At 39.0% G+C, this 18,704-nt stretch overlaps 1 protein-coding gene across 4 annotated transcripts in view; it reads right to left on the bottom strand.

Annotated features, from left to right (window-relative positions):
* tenm1 (teneurin transmembrane protein 1) overlaps window positions 1–18,704 on the bottom strand; it is a 2,412,691-nt gene that overhangs the window by 1,199,132 nt on the left and 1,194,855 nt on the right. For all 4 annotated transcript variants that reach the window (XM_043704862.1, XM_043704861.1, XM_043704865.1 and 1 more), the window contains one exon: window positions 3,266–3,351. The gene's annotated coding sequence lies outside the window, so the exon portion shown is untranslated. The remainder of the gene's footprint in view (window positions 1–3,265; window positions 3,352–18,704) is intronic.

The following is an 18,704-nucleotide window of genomic DNA, read 5'->3' as shown; positions in this document are numbered from 1 at the left end:
CCTGGCGCAGCGCACAGGCAGAGAGTCCTGGAGCAGTGCATGGGCAGTGAGTCCTGGAGCAGTGCATGGGCAGTGAGCCCTGGAGCAGTGCACGGGCAGAGAGTACTGGCACACTGCATGGGCAGCAAGTAAGTAAGGGCATTGAGTTTGAGAGCAGTGTGGGCAGTGAGTCCCGGATGGAGGCCAGTATGGTGAAGGCTGTCCTGGAACTTAGCTTGGACAGCTGAAAGCTGGTATGGAGTGGAATGGAGCTTGGAGCGAAGTGGAAACAGCTATTGGACTGAGGTCTGGTCCAGCAGTCAGACAAGGTGCAGAGGCCCTGCACTGAGCTGCTACACTGTAAAGTTTATTGGAAATATCTCACTGTAATGTCAACCCTTTAATAATGTCTTATTTCTAACCTATTTTTTAAACTCTGTAAAGTAATACAACTATTTTCTATTCCTCTTTTATATCCAAGATTTGTACCTAAGATGGAGCCATAAGAGGCAGTCATCGAAAAAGCTTTTCACGATTCTCCTACAAAGAATTACACATGACAGTAAAGGTTGTCTACTCTATTGACTGATGTGATTTAGCACTGGTGCTATATTTGACCTCCATGCCCCTTGCTGTGGCATTGTTCTCAATTCTTTACCAGTTGCCCAAGTGGTATGCACATGGGAACAGGACAAGGATCGTGCGCAATGTCATTTATGGTTAACCAGCCTCCCAAATGTGTTATCCAGAGCCAAACAGGAAGAATGCTTCTGAGGGCACCTGGCAAGCACGGAACTGAGACCTGAAAGAAGCCATTGTCCTCAACAAACCAGAAAGAGAGGAAAGAGATAAAAATCAACTAACAATGTGAAACAAATGCTCCATTTAATCCATGAAGAAGTGAGAATAAATGAATGTCCAACTGTTTTTTAAACTCAATATGTATTTTAAATTAATCCTGATATGTTATCAAACTATCACATTGATATTGCCTATCAAAAGCCTTTTCCAGTTGTCAAAATTTTAAATCAAAAGAGAATTAGATCAACTTATACATGATACAATTTATAAATGTACACAGCATGTGCTTTACCAAAGAAGCTTACTCTTTCAAATAAGTTAGAGACCTATAATTAGAATATAGATTTGTAACACTACCTAAGAGGTGTAAGAATGTCAAGACAATTCACTATTTTTTCTTAATATATGTGAAAAACTGTCAACCATTATAACTGATCCTCTTTGTCATTGTTTTTCTCCATTACTGGTGGTAGTTTGGTCAGCTTAGTTTGGTGGCTAGAAAAAAATGTACATGCAATAAATGAAGACATGTTTTATGAAATGTAACATGAGCTGTCAGGTAAGGCCAACAGACCGTGACATAAGCTGCCAGTCAAGCTGACACAGTGCGAGTGGCTTTGAGAGCTGACAATTAGAGTGACATTTTATGTGACAGAACAGGAGCCACTGGCAATCAAAACAAAAGGAAGCAATGCAGAGGATCATACCAAGACTGGTCAAAAACATTGTTGCTTCCCTAATTACTCAACTTTGACAAACTCAAATGTGGCCAATTCTTTTATTTGGTACCTAATTTTATGAGGCATCATGTTAACTTAGTGTAAGAACAATCTTCATGAACAAATACTGTCTATTCATTGTACACATTATTATTAATTTGGAATTTCATAGAAACAGCAGATAGGCTATATTAAAAAGGATGGAACAAATGCGACATATTTAAAACACCAACTGTTTTGACATCCTGCCTCTTTATCTAATGCTTTTGTCCATACTCATTAATTTATATGATTTCCCGAGCAACTGCAATTTCCCCTCATTTCACTTTAATAAAACAAGAAAAGCCACATGTCCTGTGATTACAAGTATTAGGAAATCCTGCAAGTCCAGTTCCACTATATACTTTGCTAAGTCATCTGAAGGCTTTGGGCAAAAATGTCAAAATGCGTTGATACCATACATCAGTTTTAGACGAGTGAAAATATTGGATTGGTGGGGGTACATTTATTTTCATGTTCAAGGCGGTAAGGGACTTTGTCATGCAATCCTATGAGAGATATGAATGGATGAAAATGTGAATATGTATGCTGTCCCTAATATAGACAATGTACCAAGCCACTTTGATGAATGGAGGTTTTTTTGGGAGGGGATGTCTACGTGTAGTGATAGGGTCGGAGCAGTGGGACAGACAAATAAAATGGATACTCTCAAAAGGAAATTATGCACGTTCTTGGTGGAAAGAATAACAAAGAACAGAAAGATTGGCTGTAATGATACACATAGCTTGTTTTTTGACAAGTCAATAGGGAAATGGAGAATTAAAGGATTTGGAAAGATAGTGGAAGGTTTTGTTTTCAATACTCGGTGAAGAAATAGGATGATGCACAGAATATTAGAAGAGCAGAATGTTTTAGGGGCGTGCAAAGTGTGTGGGGTAGCATATATCATAAAGAGTGACAATATGAAAAGTAAGACATTGCTCAGGACAGAATTTAGACTTTTGAAGTTTGAACACATTGGAATAGTGGAGGCTATATGATAGAGACTGGTAAGTAGAGACTGGAGAAATTGAATTTTGAAATGTGAGTGAGGGTTTCAGTGATATCTGACTAAAATTTGGGTTGAGATAGGTGATCATACTGAGGTCTATAGAATCACTTTTAATGACCGATATGATTTGGGGTTTGATCTCAGCACTGACAATATTTTGCAGCGTTCTTCAGTCTGAGTGCTGAGGATAGTTTAGAATAATGGACTCAAAAATTTGCTGATAGTAGTTTAAAGCAGACAAAGCAATTCATCCTGTCTTATAGACAATCATTGAGAGAATATTTTGACATATTCATAGTTTCACATTGTTTAGCTCGTCTCAGAAGTTGTTTTGTGATGAGGGAAAGCATGGGGTTAAGTTGATCAAGAGTCTGTAGGTTACATTGATAAGGAAGAGAGAACAGCCAAGGTTAGATCCTTGCTAATTCCTTGTTTGACTTCAGCAAAGCAAGAGAAATCTCTGGCAGAGATATGCTTCCAGTGTTTGAAAAGTTTGAAATGGAACCTTAATCAGACTAGCTTTATAGATCGGTAGAATACGACTAAACAGTAATGGTGATGCAAATGAATTTAAGGCTAACCCTGACTTTGTTCCACACACTCTGCCCATTTAAATCTCTCGCTATGTTAAACTCTTTATAACATTTTGAAATTATACTGATTTATATCAGAGTGAATTCAGGCATATCTGGATCAAATAGTTAATTGGACTTACTGAGAGGGCTCAGAGCAGAATGGCAATGCTGGTGAGATCGCAGATGGCTGCAGATGCCTGTGAAGACACGCTTCAAAGTTCACTGCCTTTAAGAAAACAAAACAAAACACTGAACTACAAACGGTCATTGTGAAAAATAATTTTGTTTGAAACCTGGCTATGTTGCTTTTGAAGATTTTTTACAAGTTTCAGCCACTTGTCTTAGACAGTACATTTGAACATGTAATTTCAAATAATTATAGTTATGTAATTGTAATTGCAAAAGCAATAAAGCCAAACTTTCATATAATACTATTTTCATCAGTATAATGGTAACACAATACATTTGCGCTCATTGTGTTCTATTCAACTTTTCAAATACCTTTCCTCTGCTCCTTTCTGATGGAACTGACCACTATAGGTCAGACACTCTTAAACTGCCATACTGATTAAGGTGACTTTACTTAACATAAACCAGGGTTCAGACTTGGTACTTTCAAATCTGTGTGGCTCAGCGTCTTTACATAGAACCAACAGAACATCTGATTACATTTTGAAATACATGAGGGAATCTATTTTGAGGAACTGCCACCTGGCATTATTTATCAACAGATGGTTGGAAATTGAGTGCTTGTACCTTCACATCCAATGCAAGTTCAGGTTTGTCATCGAGGAAACTTACAAAGAAGTAATTATCAGATTTTTGTAAGAAATAACACTTGCACAAGTAAGCAAAACTACACATATGAAATCTCAGTTATAATTGCTTCAAAGTTGAATGAGAACAGATAACCATGACCTACCAGAACTTTGAACTCCTTATTGTTTGCAGACCAGGATTTAAAAAAAAATGATCATGACGTAATAGTTCAATTGCCTTGCTGCTTCAATAAGCTGCTTATCAAAATAAAGGTATGAGATTTTAATGGAAAAAAATAAATTTGTCAAAAGTTTCTGTGTAACACTGCTACAAGAGCAGAGTTGTGCCATAATTTTGTTGTCAAATGCTGCTCACTTACATTATTCCTTGTAAGTTTTATTTGCACAAATGTACATATATGTTGCTGAAATATCACTTAGTTCATTTTCAAAATGCTACTCACCTGGAGATGATCAGAGATAGCAGATTTGCTGTAATTACATTGATTCAGATTGATGTTAGTCTTATTAGGATCAATTGGATCATGATTTTGTCCCTACTTTTCCTACCAGTACTGTACCTTTTATCTCATGATTTTCAGTCCAGTGTCAGGACCATAATTCCCAGGACAATTGAGTCAAAAGTAACCTAGAGTTTGGATGTTTGATCCACGGCGAGGGAGCACGGATTCATGGATGTCAAGACAAATGACCCAAAAATAGTGAGGAGGCTGCTGGATGTGAGATAGGCTGGGCGGAAGGACTGCCTCTGTGCACAGTACTTTAAGTTAAGAGAGAGATAGAAACTCCGCCAGCCCACATATGTCACATTCCCCCCAACCTCCAAACAACATGAGCTTCCAAACCCTTGATGCCAAGCTATACCCCGCTACCCACCCTTAGGGCCTTCTATAGACCTATGTCAAGTTACTGCCAAAGTATGCAGATCCATTCCGTCACACGCTCCTTTCTCTTTATATCTACCATCCCTACTCCCTCAGTATCCATCATGGCAGACCTCAGGACAAATGCTGAGATTAAATTAAGAGTGTCAATTGATGAATTTCTGATTTTAAAAATTCCATTGATAAAAGCTTATTTAATAACCTTAGAAAAATAATAACTGGAATTAATAAACATAATTCAAAGATTTTAGAGCCAGTTGGAATTGTTAATCAAAGAATAATAATTAAATGTTATGAAATCAGTTCCAAAGCAACTTTGTAATGTAAACCCTCAGGCTTATGTTAACAGACAGGGTGAAATAACAAACACTTACGGAAATACTGAAGACACCATTTTTAAATGCCTTGACAAGTTTACATTTTCCTGTCCCTTTGAAGCCCTCTTGAGAGGTCCCTTTGATAATTCCATTGAGCTCCTAATGGCTGTTCTCTTGAGAATTTCAATGAATTTCCCTCAGATGTACAAATTTAAACCTACTATCATTCCCACATCCCACTGTGGGAATTCCTCAATATAACTTCTACTACCATTTTTGCAATGTCAGGAAGTCACTGTGTCTTTATAAATGTTCCATTCACTGACCTTAATATGCATTATTGATACATCGATGGCTATAAATGATAATTTTCATAACATCAATAAGATAAAGAAGGGCTTCAAGAGCAAAGATACTATATGTTCTCAATTTCCACAGACCTACGTAATTATGATAGCTTTTAATGACATGCTTTACTTTCGAGTCCACTGCGGCAAGCCTTTTCAGGAAATTCTGACCCAAAGTTCCATTGGCAAAATTAATGTAATTTTGAAAAGGAAATCTGAGGAAATCTTTGGCCTGTGTTCAGTCCATTGTAAATACAGGCACACGATCTTTTATCTGAAATTCCAAATTCCGAAAAGCTCTGAAATCCGAAGTTTCTTTTGTGAAGTATTTCTTGTATAACAAGGTGGCTTGGTGTGTGAATAGGTGACTTAACTCCACAACCACTTGATCCACATCACTCAGATGTGATGTAGTGGCGTGACCCAGCACTGGCAGACGTCAATTGAGACTCATTGTTTGTACTAGTCACACGTGGGTCTGCTGTTTGGTAAGATTTTTCTTATTTCACTGTGAAAATGTCATTCATTCCGAAATCCTCAAAGATTTCAGATAAAGGATGGTGTACCAGTATTCATCAATTTTATTTCCTTGAATGCTTGAAGTCATAGAGTCATAGAGATGTACAGCATAGAAGTAGACCTTCCAGTCTAACTCATCCATGCTGACCAGATATCCTATGTGAATCTAGTCCCGTTTGCTAGCATTTGGCCCATTTCCCTCTAAACCCTTCCTCCTCACACACCTATCCAGATGCCTTTTAAATGTTGTAATTGTACCAGCCTCCACCACTTCCTCTGGCAGCTCAATCCACACACACACTACCCTCTGTGTTAAAAAGTTGCCCCTTAGGTCCCTTTTAAATCTTTCCCCTTTCACCTTAAACCTGTGCCCTCTAGTTTTGGACTACCACACCTCAGGGAAAAGACATTGCCTACTTAACCTATCCATGCCCCTCATGATTTTATAAATCTCTGTAGTGTCACCTGTCAGCCTCCAATGTTCCAGAGAAAATAACCCCAGTTTATTCAGTCTCTCACCAAAGCTCAAACCCTCCAACCCTGTCAACAAACTCATAAATCCTTTCTGAAACCTTTCAAGTTTCATTCCATCCTTCCAATAGCAAGGAGACCAAATATTCCAAAAGTGGCCTAACCAATGTTCTGTACAGTTGCAACATGACCTCCCAACTCCTGTACGCAATACTCTGACCAATAAAGACAAACATACAAAACATCTTCACTATCCTGTCTACCTGTGACTCCACTTTCAAATAGCTATGAACCTGCACTCGGTGGTCTCTTTATTCAGCAATGTTCCTCAGGACCTTAAAATTAAGCGTATCAGTCTGGCCTGATTTGTTTTTCCAAATTCAGCACCTCACATTTATCTAAATTAAATTCCATATGCCACACCACAGCCCATTGGCCCATCTGGTCAAGGTCTTGTAGTACTCTGAGGTAATCTTCTTCGCTATCCATTATATCTCCAATTTTAGTGCCATCTGGAAATTTACTAACCATGCCTCCCATGTTCACATCCTTGTGACTTCTTTTCTATATTTTAATAAATATTTGTTTTTTTCTCTATTTAGTTTTGTATTTTTTCCCCAGTTAGACAATATAGTCATTGTTTACCAAATTATGCAAATCCATTGCTTCCAAGCAACAACACCCTCAAATCAATGACAGAGTTAAATGACAGAGTTCGATTACAAATTCCAAAGAAAATATTTGTCTCCTCCCAAGAGAATTGCAACCGTATCCATCAAACTAGCACTTGGTAAATTCTCTGCCTTCTTCCCAGAAAAGCAAATCAACAAAGTCGATCGTGGGTTCATTCTCCTAACACTCCCTCGCCCCCTCCCAACCCAGCAACAAGTGTCAATGAACCCATAAATAGCTCTGGGGTCACCCCTACAACAAAGGATTAATGTGCTACAAAGCAAAGCCACACATGGTGTGAGATTCTGACCCTTTATTCTCGCTCTGACTGTTTCACACCTCCCCACTGCTTTTTGTCTCATCAGTTCTCCAATCTTCTCTGCAACATCCACTGATTTATCCCTTTCTAATTTAACATCTTGAGGGAGTATTGTACTTGTTTAATTAATTGCTGCTCCACAATGACTAGACTTGCATGTATCAGTGGTGCTGCATTGGATGAATGGTTTTATTTTCCAAATGTAATTCTTCGTAAACTCAACCACAGCATGAGGAAGGTATTCTTTGCATCTGACTGCATTTAGCAAATGTGTCATAAAAATCTTATTAGCTGCAAAAAAAATTGTCTTTTCCTTGATAATGTTTCTCTCTGACATGCTGACAGATATCATCTGCACAATCTGTTGAGATCAGATGTTTGGTGTCACCTTTAGCTATTTGCCCTAACACAGATTTATGACAAAGGGCATTACATGATGATCAGAAAAATCTGCTTTCTTTCTTCAGCATTGACCTACCTAATTCTTATTACAGGAAATCCCCTGAAGAAAACAGGGGAAGGAGACCCTTGTTGTGTTTCAATTTGTATCTGCATCTGTGCGTTCACACTGGTAATTTTGGTATTGCAAATTTTGCACTGTTGCATTACTGTATGACATTACCAATTTTGTTTGGAAAGATGAAAACAAAAAGAGTATTTCTCTTTACTCACTCTTTAATTTTTGTTATTTTATTGTTGAAGATATTGAAGTGAAAATGTGGCAAGATGAGGAATAATTAATCAATAACCTGCCTTACCTCCTGCTCTATTTTCTTGATACTGTCCTCACACCCGCAAATACTGTCTACTAAATAAATGGGCAAATTCATTCATCCTGTGATCACACTAGGGAATAACATTGAAGGGAGATAAGGCTACAACACTGCAATGTCAATTTTAAACTCCTATCATGTTTTGGAATCTGTTGATCATTGTTTCTCAAAGAAAGGTTTTGGAGTTTTAAAAAAAGTCACCTTTGAATGTTAAATTTCAATGCATGACAGCTAAGATAAGAATGAGATAACTTTGATGATATTTCTACATAGACTGTAAATAACAAGAAATTCATTAGCTTTCCGTGGCAATTATGTCAGAACCTTTCTGGCTGTGAACACTGCAAGATAAAAGATGAGAGGAGACATTGGCAGTCAAAGATTTGCAACAAAAATCTGAGGTGGTTAGGTCTAGCAAATGCAGACAGGAGCATAAAGGGAAAGCTGGGAAATGATTCTTTCTTGAGATTGTGAAATAAAATGCAGGAATATTGCATCGGAATCACTGGTGATTATTTAGGTTTTTGAAAATAGTACAAATGCAATTATTTCAGATACGCTGTTGTTTGCGCACTTCTCCCAATTCTTGTTTCCATTTGTGATTAAAATCAAAAGTTGTGATAATGGGCAGATCTATTATCACTGCTAGTACACTATTATTAAAAATTAAATTACAACATTATGGTATGCATAAGAAAGTGTCCAGTTTGTGATAACACAATGCAAGAGGAATATGTGCAGATTAAGACAATGAATTTAATTTTAAATATTATTGTCAATTTATGTAAACAGGATATAAAGCATATTAATGCTTCTTATTTGGTCAGAGAAATTGAAGAAGTGCCCATTCAAGATTCACAGACCTCTGATTCACATCACAATGGGACATGGCTGAGACACCTTTCAGTTAAACTGGTAGACTAAATATGAATAAGCACAGAAAAAGCTGAGCCTCTAAGAAACTCAGACCACATTATGGAACTGACAAGCTCTCCTAGACCTAAGAAATACAAAAAGACAAGTCGAACTTGAAACAATTTTCAGTTATACTTACCGGCATGTAACAGGGAGCTGAGTTTATCCCTCTGTAACATATTAAGCTGTGGCTGCTGTTCAATTGACAAAAAAAAGAAATCCTCTGCCACTCACAGTTGCAATGATTTGGAGTGTCTTCATTGCAATGAAGTTTGCTATCTCAATGTAGGCAGGTACGTTTTTCTGCTAAACAACAAGTGCAAGCACATAATTTCTAGCAGCATAACCAAAATAAGTAGGCAGTAAGCTTTCGACTGAGTACACACCAGAAAGAACAAGTAATCATGAATTACTACAATGCATCAGCTCTCTGAATGAGCATTAGGAGTCAATGCCATTATCTTGCCTTTTCCTCAGAATCATGGCTTTTTTTCTGATTAAATAATCATCGAACACCTTTGTGCCTCAATTGAAACCACTTCCTGCAACACTTCCAGGCAGGGTTTTTCAGACGCTAACAACCCACTTTGTAAAAACATTTGTTCTTCTTGTATCACATGCGCTTCTTTTGCAAATTACATTATATCTCATTCTCAATCTTTTTTTGGAGAGAACTGTTTCTTCCTATCTATTCAGTGGAGACCACTCATGATCTGTATACTTTTATCAAATTTTCTCTTATTCTTCTCCACTCCAAGGGAAGTAGTGCAAACCTCTTCAACCATTCTTCAAAACTCAAGTTTATTGTCCCAGAAACTGTTCTCATAAACCTCTTCCGCACTCTCTTCAATGCATTCACATCCTTCCTAAAGTATGGCAGCCAGAACTGTACACAATACTCCAGTTGAGAATTGACTTGTGTCTTAACAAATTCAACACAACCTCCTTATTCTGTACTCTATGTCCCTGCTAATAAAGCCGAGGATATTGTATGGCTTGGACAGCATCTTCTTTCCTCATAAAGTCAGATAGATGTAAAGTATTCAGTAACAGGTCAGCTGAACATCTTGCGTGCATGTGTAAACCAGCTTTTTGTATGCTAATCAGCCCTATTGCTCCTTTTGGGAAGAAAGTGAGGACTGCAGATGCTGGAGATCAGAGCTGAAAATGTGTTGCTGGAAAAGCGCAGCGTGGGGGGAGGGGGAATGAGGAAGCTGGAGAAATCTGAGTTCATCCCTTGTGGTTGGAGGGTTCCTAGGCGGAAGATGAGGCACTCTTCCTCCAACCGGCGTTTTGCTATGGTCTGGCGATGGAGGAGTCCAAGGACCTGCTTGTCCTTGGTGGAGTGGGAGGGGGAGTTGAAGTGTTGGGCCACGGGGTGGTTGGGTTGGTTGGCCTGGGTGTCCCAGAGGTGTTCTCTGAAACGTTCCACAAGTAGGTGGCCTGTCTCCCCAATATAGAGGAGGCCACATCGGGTGCAGCGGATGCAATAGATGATGTGTGTGGAGGTGCAGGTGAATTTGTGGCGGATATGGAAGGATCCCTTGGGGCCTTGGAGGGAAGTAAGGGGGGAGGTGTGGGCGCAAGTTTTGCATTTCTTGCGGTTGCAGGGGAAGGTGCCGGGAGGAGGTGTAGTCTAGGTAGCTCAACCTCCATTCCTTCTTTGTGTTCACATGCTTAATAACATGTGACACATGGAACAATCCAGAGACTACTACTTTTGAGGTCCAGCTTATTAACTCTGTACCAAGATCCCGAAATTCTGACAACAGGATCACATCTTCTTTTCTACCTGTTATTTGTAACAATGTGAATTATTAGTACCCATGCTTATTTTTTATTATGTTACCTTTTTTGAAATCAGTTTTAATTTGGAGCTATGAATTGTGGGCTGAGATCTGAAGGTGACCTTTGGGCTGTGAGTAGCAACTTGTCTATTTTAAGAAAGGAGAACAAACAAATTCTTACTTATTCACAATTGAATACTTTGTGATTCCCCTTTATTTGAGCTGCTAAACTTTCATTCCTAAGCCATTTTTGCTACTCTTAAATGCATTTGCACCTCCCTTCTGAAACTTCTGCATTCAGCTTGGTTCTCAATTATATTTTCTACTTGACTCCTGTCATAAGCACAATTGTGCTTATTTATTTTAATCTCTAACTTATTTTTAACCTGGAAAACTCTGGGTTTTCCTACCATCCCTACCATCCCCTTTTGAAGGAATGCACCTCAACTCTGCACAAATCATGTGTTCTTTGAAAATAATACACCACTCTGCTACCGTTTCTATCTTTAAGTTTTGGTTCTAGTCTATCCAGCTCAGCTCCACTCCTGTCACACTGAAGTTAGCTCTCTCTTAGATAATTGTTCTTACTTTGGAAAGTCCTTTATTTCTTTTACCTACCTTTTTTGGATCCTTATGACACAATATTCACTGCCCTTTAATACTCCCCCACTGACACTTGCAGTACTTGACTCATTTCATTTCCAAGAACCAGGTGTAACAGCACCTCCTTTCTTGTTGAAGTGGACACTTGTTGTAGAAAATTCTCTTCCTCACAGTCGAAGAATCCAAGCCCTAAACTGTTCTTTATTCTACCACTAACTCGGTCCACAGGATAATAATACCGCCAAGCGTAACTACTTTATAATGTTTGCAGCTCTCCATAATTTCCCTGTAGATTTCTTCGCCAAAGCATTCCCACTAGATGGCAGTCTATGGACTACACCAAGCAGTGTAAGTGTTACTGTTTTGTTCCTTGGTTCTAACCAATTCAACTCTTTCCTTGAACCCACTGGGATATCTTCTTTCTGCAGTACTACAATGTTCACCTCAATACTACCACTCATCTTTTTCCTCCTTTCCTTTATTTTATGAATATCTCATGCCCAGGAACATTTGACGCTCTGTCTTGTCCTTCATTGAGCCACGTCTCTTGGTGCAGCCATCTCCTCATTCTATATGGCAACCTGCATCTGCAACTCACCCATCTTATTGGTTATATGCTATGAGTTGATATAAATACAGTGATCTAATATGTAATTCTATCTATTAACTTTCTACTCTCTATTCTAGTGCTGTCAATCTCTATTTTGTGAACCCTGAATAGTATAATATTACTGATATACTCTTCTGGTTTACACATCCTCCTGATTTAGTGTAAAAACTCCCTCATACAACTCACAAAACACCTTACAACGTCGTCACTCTTCACTCTGTCCAGATGCAACTCATCTTGTTTGTATAAGTATAATTTTCTCTGGAGAAAATCCCAGTGTCTCAGGAATCTAAAGACCTGCACCATTTTCATAAACACATATTATTCTTTGTCTTATCCATCACTCTGTGCTTAATAACATGTGACACATGTAACAATCCAGAGACTACGTGAATTTGTGGCGGATATGGAAGGATCCCTTGGGGCCTTGGAGGGAAGTAAGGGGGGAGGTGTGGGCGCAAGTTTTGCATTTCTTGCGGTTGCAGGGGAAGGTGCCGGGAGGAGGTGTAGTCTAGGTAGCTCAACCTCCATTCCTTCTTTGTGTTCACATGCTTAATAACATGTGACACATGGAACAATCCAGAGACTACTACTTTTGAGGTCCAGCTTATTAACTCTGTACCAAGATCCCGAAATTCTGACAACAGGATCACATCTTCTTTTCTACCTGTTATTTGTAACAATGTGAATTATTAGTACCCATGCTTATTTTTTATTATGTTACCTTTTTTGAAATCAGTTTTAATTTGGAGCTATGAATTGTGGGCTGAGATCTGAAGGTGACCTTTGGGCTGTGAGTAGCAACTTATCTATTTAAAGAAAGGAGAACAAACAAATTCTTACTTATTCATGAGGCTTGGATCTGAAAGTAAATTATAAATATTGTGTATAATTCTGGTCTCCCTCCTAGGAAAGATAGAACATAGAACATAGAACATAGAAGAATACATCTCTCTGACTCCATGTTGTTTCTTATTAAAACGTGCTTGAAAGGTGCTTCTGTTCCTGAGAGCCTTTATGCTCAAAAAGATCGCAAATGTTGAATGTTAACTGGAACCTCAAGGGGAGTCAACCAGTTTGCCAAAGAATTTGAACTGGTTTTGATCAGAGTGTAAAATCAGAAGGCTTATACCTGTAAACATTACACAGGAGTTTGATTATTGCCTGGTTGTCCTCTCATTATCAACGTATTATAAGTTCAGAGACTAGTATCTCAGTTTTAAGAATTAAACAAATATTCCTTGAAGCCAACTGGAAGATATATGCATGCATTGAAGTTGTCAGAAACCAAGCAAAACATAATCCGGGAATGTTACAAATTGTAGAGTCTGCTTAAGTGAACAGGGCAGTCAAATCTTATTTACTTTTCCCTTTTGATTTATTTGTTAACTGTGTCTGTCTTTTTTGTAAAGGTGGGGGTTACAATTTGGGTTTAATCATAGCCATTACTTAGATTAACTTATAGTTTAACTGGTCTGCTAAAGCTACTGTATTATTGATAAATTGTTAATTTTTTTAATGTTATAAACTTGGTGTCCAGTATTGGTTATTCACAAAGTCTGGTACTGGCTACTCAGAAAGTCTTATTAGGAATGATTGGGGTCATATTTGAAGGTCATTAAGTATTTTAATTTTACTACGTTGTGAATATCAGGATAGAGAGGTGGATTTGATTTGTCTGTCTCTATGTCATAACAGGACACAACCATTGACTGCTCACTTTCTCCCAAAGAAGGTCTAGAGGTCAGGTCCATACCAGTGGAAGCAAGGATTTCCATATTTTGAACTTGAAGACAGTGTAATTAGCTAAATAAAGTGAGGAAGATGTGAAGCAGATGAGCTGATCAAACCTTTAATGAGAACAAAACCAAACATTTCAATGCATGGTGCAACACAGTAGGCAAGAATGGGGTTGAACATCTGTTTTATATCTCAAGTGATAGATAGCAAAAAGCAGCAACCAAACCCTGCCCAATTTTGGTACATGTTAAAAACATGGTTCATTTAAGTTACAATTGAAAGTTAATGCTTGCTGGAGCACTGAAAGGTAGCCTAAATGGAACCTACTTGTTATCATTGTTAAAAAGTATGAATCCAGGTAAAATTATCTTAGCTTATTTTCTGCAGTCACAATTTTTTTAAGGGTTTACATTTGGTGCCAATTTCACTTTTTCATACTGTAAGTGAAATTCATTTCCAAGAGCAAACATCATAAAGAATGAAATGTTAGTAAAGACAGGCAACATTTTGGTGAAGCTTTGAACTGCAAATTAGCCAGATTTCTTCTTGGATTGATTCAGCAGTTGTGATATTGAAGAGATGAAGTTCAGTTTTGCTGTGAATAGCTGACAAAAGACTGAGATGTTATTCCATTGCACCTCAGTAAGGGAAGCATCTCGAACCTTTTTGATAAAGGCAGCCTCAAGCTTCATTTTCCCCACTGAGCTCTTGTTAAAAAAACAGACTAATTTTTTTTAAAAATGCATCCCTCAATAGTTACTTCAACGAGAACAATGTTAAAATATGTTCTGACTCATTCTGTGAACTTCTTAAATTACTGCAAACTCTGACCCATGGAACTGATGTCTTTTCATGGTTTCAGGTTTCAGTCGGGATGGAAATACTGCCCTTGCCTTTGTCGAATCTGATACATATCGATGTCACTGCTTTTACTACTGGGTTATTGATATAAACAGTCAGTTTATATCAATGCAGAGAGAATATAAAAAGCTCCCCTGCACACCTGGAACTTTTAAATTTTAGAGTGAGAGTTAATCTGGCATTATCACAAAAGCAAACCATCATCTTTGAATGCTCTAGTGGCGGTGGTGACAACGAAACAGGTCTTAAGTGAATTCTTTGTGGAAACATTTCCTTTGTGAAATAACCTAACTGGAAATGGTAGCCCCATTTTTATGTTGCAGGTTTACAATTTTGCTGCAGATAGAAGAAATGCATACCTTCAAATAAATACAAATGCTCTGCCATTTGCAGTATTAGAGGATGTCACACCTGCTGAAGAATGAAGGTCTAAGCATGCACAATATAATACAGCCCATGAGAATCCATGTTGGTACTCTCCAACTGGCATTTGGTGCTCAGACCTTGCAATATGTACTGGAGCACAGGAGGACACATCTTGCATGATGTAATCCAGATGGGTGACATTGCAAGCATGGATACATCTACATTGGTATCAGAAAGTGGTGGTAGATACAGTTCCTTTTGCAGCTGTGTCAATACTGTTAAGCATTTATAATAAGGCCATCTGGCAACAGAATTAACAGAGGCAAGCATCTATTCATCCCAGCTGGCTTCATTACGAATGCTTTGGTGAACTCCAAGAATTACCAATCAATTTAGTTTAACAAGCAATGTTGGCACTGCGACAGAGAGGGGTGAAATGCTTTATTTGATTGACATCACTATTACCTTACTATGACGATTGCATCAGGTCTCTTTCTTGCCAAAGTTGCTGAGTTTTTTTTATTGCATACTGTTAGCAGCATGCATCATCAAGTTTCTGTTAATTAACCTGATAATTTTTAAGACTACAGTATGACTAAACTAATTATTATACTAATTAGGGCTAAATGGTGGCTCAGTCATGAGCACTTGTGCCTCACAGCACCAGGGACCCAGGCTCGATTCCAGCCTTGGGCGACTCTCTGTGTGGAGTTTGCACATTCTCCCCATGTCTGCGTGGGTTTCCTCCCACAGATCAAGGATATGCAGGTCAGGTGAATTGGCCATGCTAAATTGCCCATAATGTTAGGTGCATTAGTCAGAGAGAAATGGATCTGGGTGGGTTACTCTTCCGAAGGGCCTGTAGGAAATCTAATCCTGGGGTACAGAAGAGTGAAAATACCCACTTGCAAATATAATCCTCCCTTAATGCACCAAAAAGTTCCAGGTGCTTGAGAACAGCATTATCAACAAAATAAGTTTGGGAATTGAACCACTGATAGACAAAAAAGGACCAAAACTTTAATCAATCTTAGATTTTATCGTGTTTCTTAAAGAATGGGAGAGACAGAGATGAACAGAATGTCAGACAGGGAGGTCCTGATCTTTAGGCCAAGGCAGGTGAACATTGGGACCCAGTAGTGGAGTGATTAAAACTCGGGGTGCACAAGACTTTTGAATAGATGGAGAGCAAAGATGGTTAAACATTGTAGGACTGGAAGAGTTGAGGTGACAGAGACGCTTCAAAATAAAAATGAAGTATTAATATTGAGTTATTGTGGACTTGGGACCAGTATGAGTCAGCAAGTAAGAGGTGATGGTAAACACAATTTTAGTGTTTGAAGACACAAACAGCAGAGTTTCAGGTGAATGTAAGGACAGCATAGTATTGTGTGGCTTGTTTTGCTTTATTCATAAGATAGAAGATTTCAAAGAGCTTCCTAGACCCATGATGGGCAAGTGATCATATAGCGATATTGCTGTTGAACAAGTCATCCAAAGACCAAGTAATGTTCTGGGGGCATAGCTTTAAATCTCCATGTGGCTGGTGTGACAGTTGACTTCTAAAATATGTTGAATAAAATGTCTGTTGATAACTGCTGTTATAAACCAATCTGGTTCATTAATTTTCTTCTGAGAAGGAAGTATACTGTCCCTAACTGTTGTAATCAGACCCACATCAATGTGATTGGTTTTTAACTGCCCTCTGAGAGGCCCTCACTCAGTTGTTTCAAACCATGAAAACAACATCTCAAAAATGAAACTGGATGGAACACCTGGCATTGATATCAGCATTGAAAACGATAATGGCAAAGTCAGCCCTGTTGACCTTGCAATGTCTTCCTTTCTAATTTCTATAGGCAAGGTCCAAAATTGAGAGCGATGTCTCAGAGACTGGTCAAGCAACAGCTGACATATTTGTACTTAGGAAATCATCCATAACATGCAATGTCCCAGGCTATGCCATAACCTTCAATGGTAGTATACAACCATAGAGTCATGCAGCCGTGCAGCATGGAAACAGACCCTTCAGTTCAAATTGTCCAGGCTGACCAGATATCCTAACCTAATCTAGTCCTATTTGCCAACATATGACCCATACCCCCCTCAACCCTTCTTATTCCTATACTTATCCAGATGCCTTTTGAATGTCGTAATTGTACCAGCTTCCACCGCTTCTTCTGGCAGTTCATGTTATACACACACCATCGTCTGCGTGAAAAGGTTGCCCCTTAGGTCTTTTTTAAACCTTTCCCCTGTCATTTTAAACCTGTGACCTCTAGTCTTGGACTCCCCCAGACAATGGAAAATACCTTGTCTATTCAGCTTATCCATACCCCTCATGACTCTGCAAACCTCTGTAAGGCCACCCCTCAGTCTCTGATGCTCCAGGGAAAATAGTCCCTGCCAATTTAACCTCTTCCTATAGTTCAAACCCTCCAACCCTGGCAACATCCTTGTCAATCTTTTCTGAACCCTTTCAAGTTCATAACATCCTTCCTCTAGCAGGGAGATCAGAATTGCATGCAGTATTCCAAAAGTGGTCTAACCAGTGTCTTTGTTCAGCCTCATATAACCTCCCAACTCCCATACTCATATGTACTGTCCAATAAAGGCAAGCAAAAGCCTTCTTCACTACCCTATCTACCCATGACTCCACTTTCATGGAGCTATGAACATCCATTCTGAGGTCTCTTTGTTCCCGAGGACCTTACCATGAAGTTAAAAGTCCTGCCATGAATCACCTTTCCAAAATGCAGCACCTCACCTTAATCTAAAATAAACTCCATCTGCCTCTCCTAGGGTCATCTGCCCATCTGATCAAGATCCCATTGTACTCTGAGGTAAGCTTCTTCGTTGTCCACGACACCTTCAATTTTGGTGTCATCTGCAAACCTAATTACCAGACTTCCTATGTTCATATCCAAATCGTTTATATAAATGACAAAAAGCAATGGGCCCAGCACTGATATGTATGGCACACCACTGGTCACAGACTCCAGTCTGAAAAGCAACCCTCCACCACCACCCTCTGTCTTCTACCTTCGAGCCAGTTTTGTATCCAAATAGTCAGTTCTCCCTGCATTCAATGTGATCTACCCTTGATACCTAGTTGACCACGAGGAACCTTGTCAAATGCCTTATGAAGTCCATTTGGATGACATCCACTGCTCTGCCCTCATCAATCCTCTTCATTGTTTCTTCAAAAAACACAATCAAGTTAGTGAGACATGGTTTCCCATGCACAAAGTCATGTTGACTATCCCTAATCAGTCTTTGTCTTTCCAAATTCATGTAAATCCTGTCCCTCAGGATTCCCTCCAATAACCTGTCCACCACCAATGTCAGTCTCACAGTCTATAGTTGTCTGGCTTTTCCTTACCACCTTTCTTAAACAGTGGCATCACGTGAGTCAACCTCCAGTCTTCCGGCATCTCACCTGTGACTATCAATGATCCACATATCTCAGCAAGGGAAAAAGTGAGGACTGCAGATACTGGAGATCAGAGTTGAAAAGTGTGGTGCTGGAAAAGCGCAGCAGGCCAGCCAGCATCCGAGCAGCAGGAGAATCGACGTTTCGGGCATAAGCCCTTCTTCAGGAATTAAACTGGTGTGC

This window comes from Chiloscyllium plagiosum, chromosome 15, assembly GCF_004010195.1.
Source record: "Chiloscyllium plagiosum isolate BGI_BamShark_2017 chromosome 15, ASM401019v2, whole genome shotgun sequence".
Taxonomy (NCBI): Eukaryota; Metazoa; Chordata; class Chondrichthyes; order Orectolobiformes; family Hemiscylliidae; genus Chiloscyllium; species Chiloscyllium plagiosum.
Note: the sequence above shows the minus strand (reverse complement) of the source record. Positions and strands in the feature narration are given on the sequence as shown.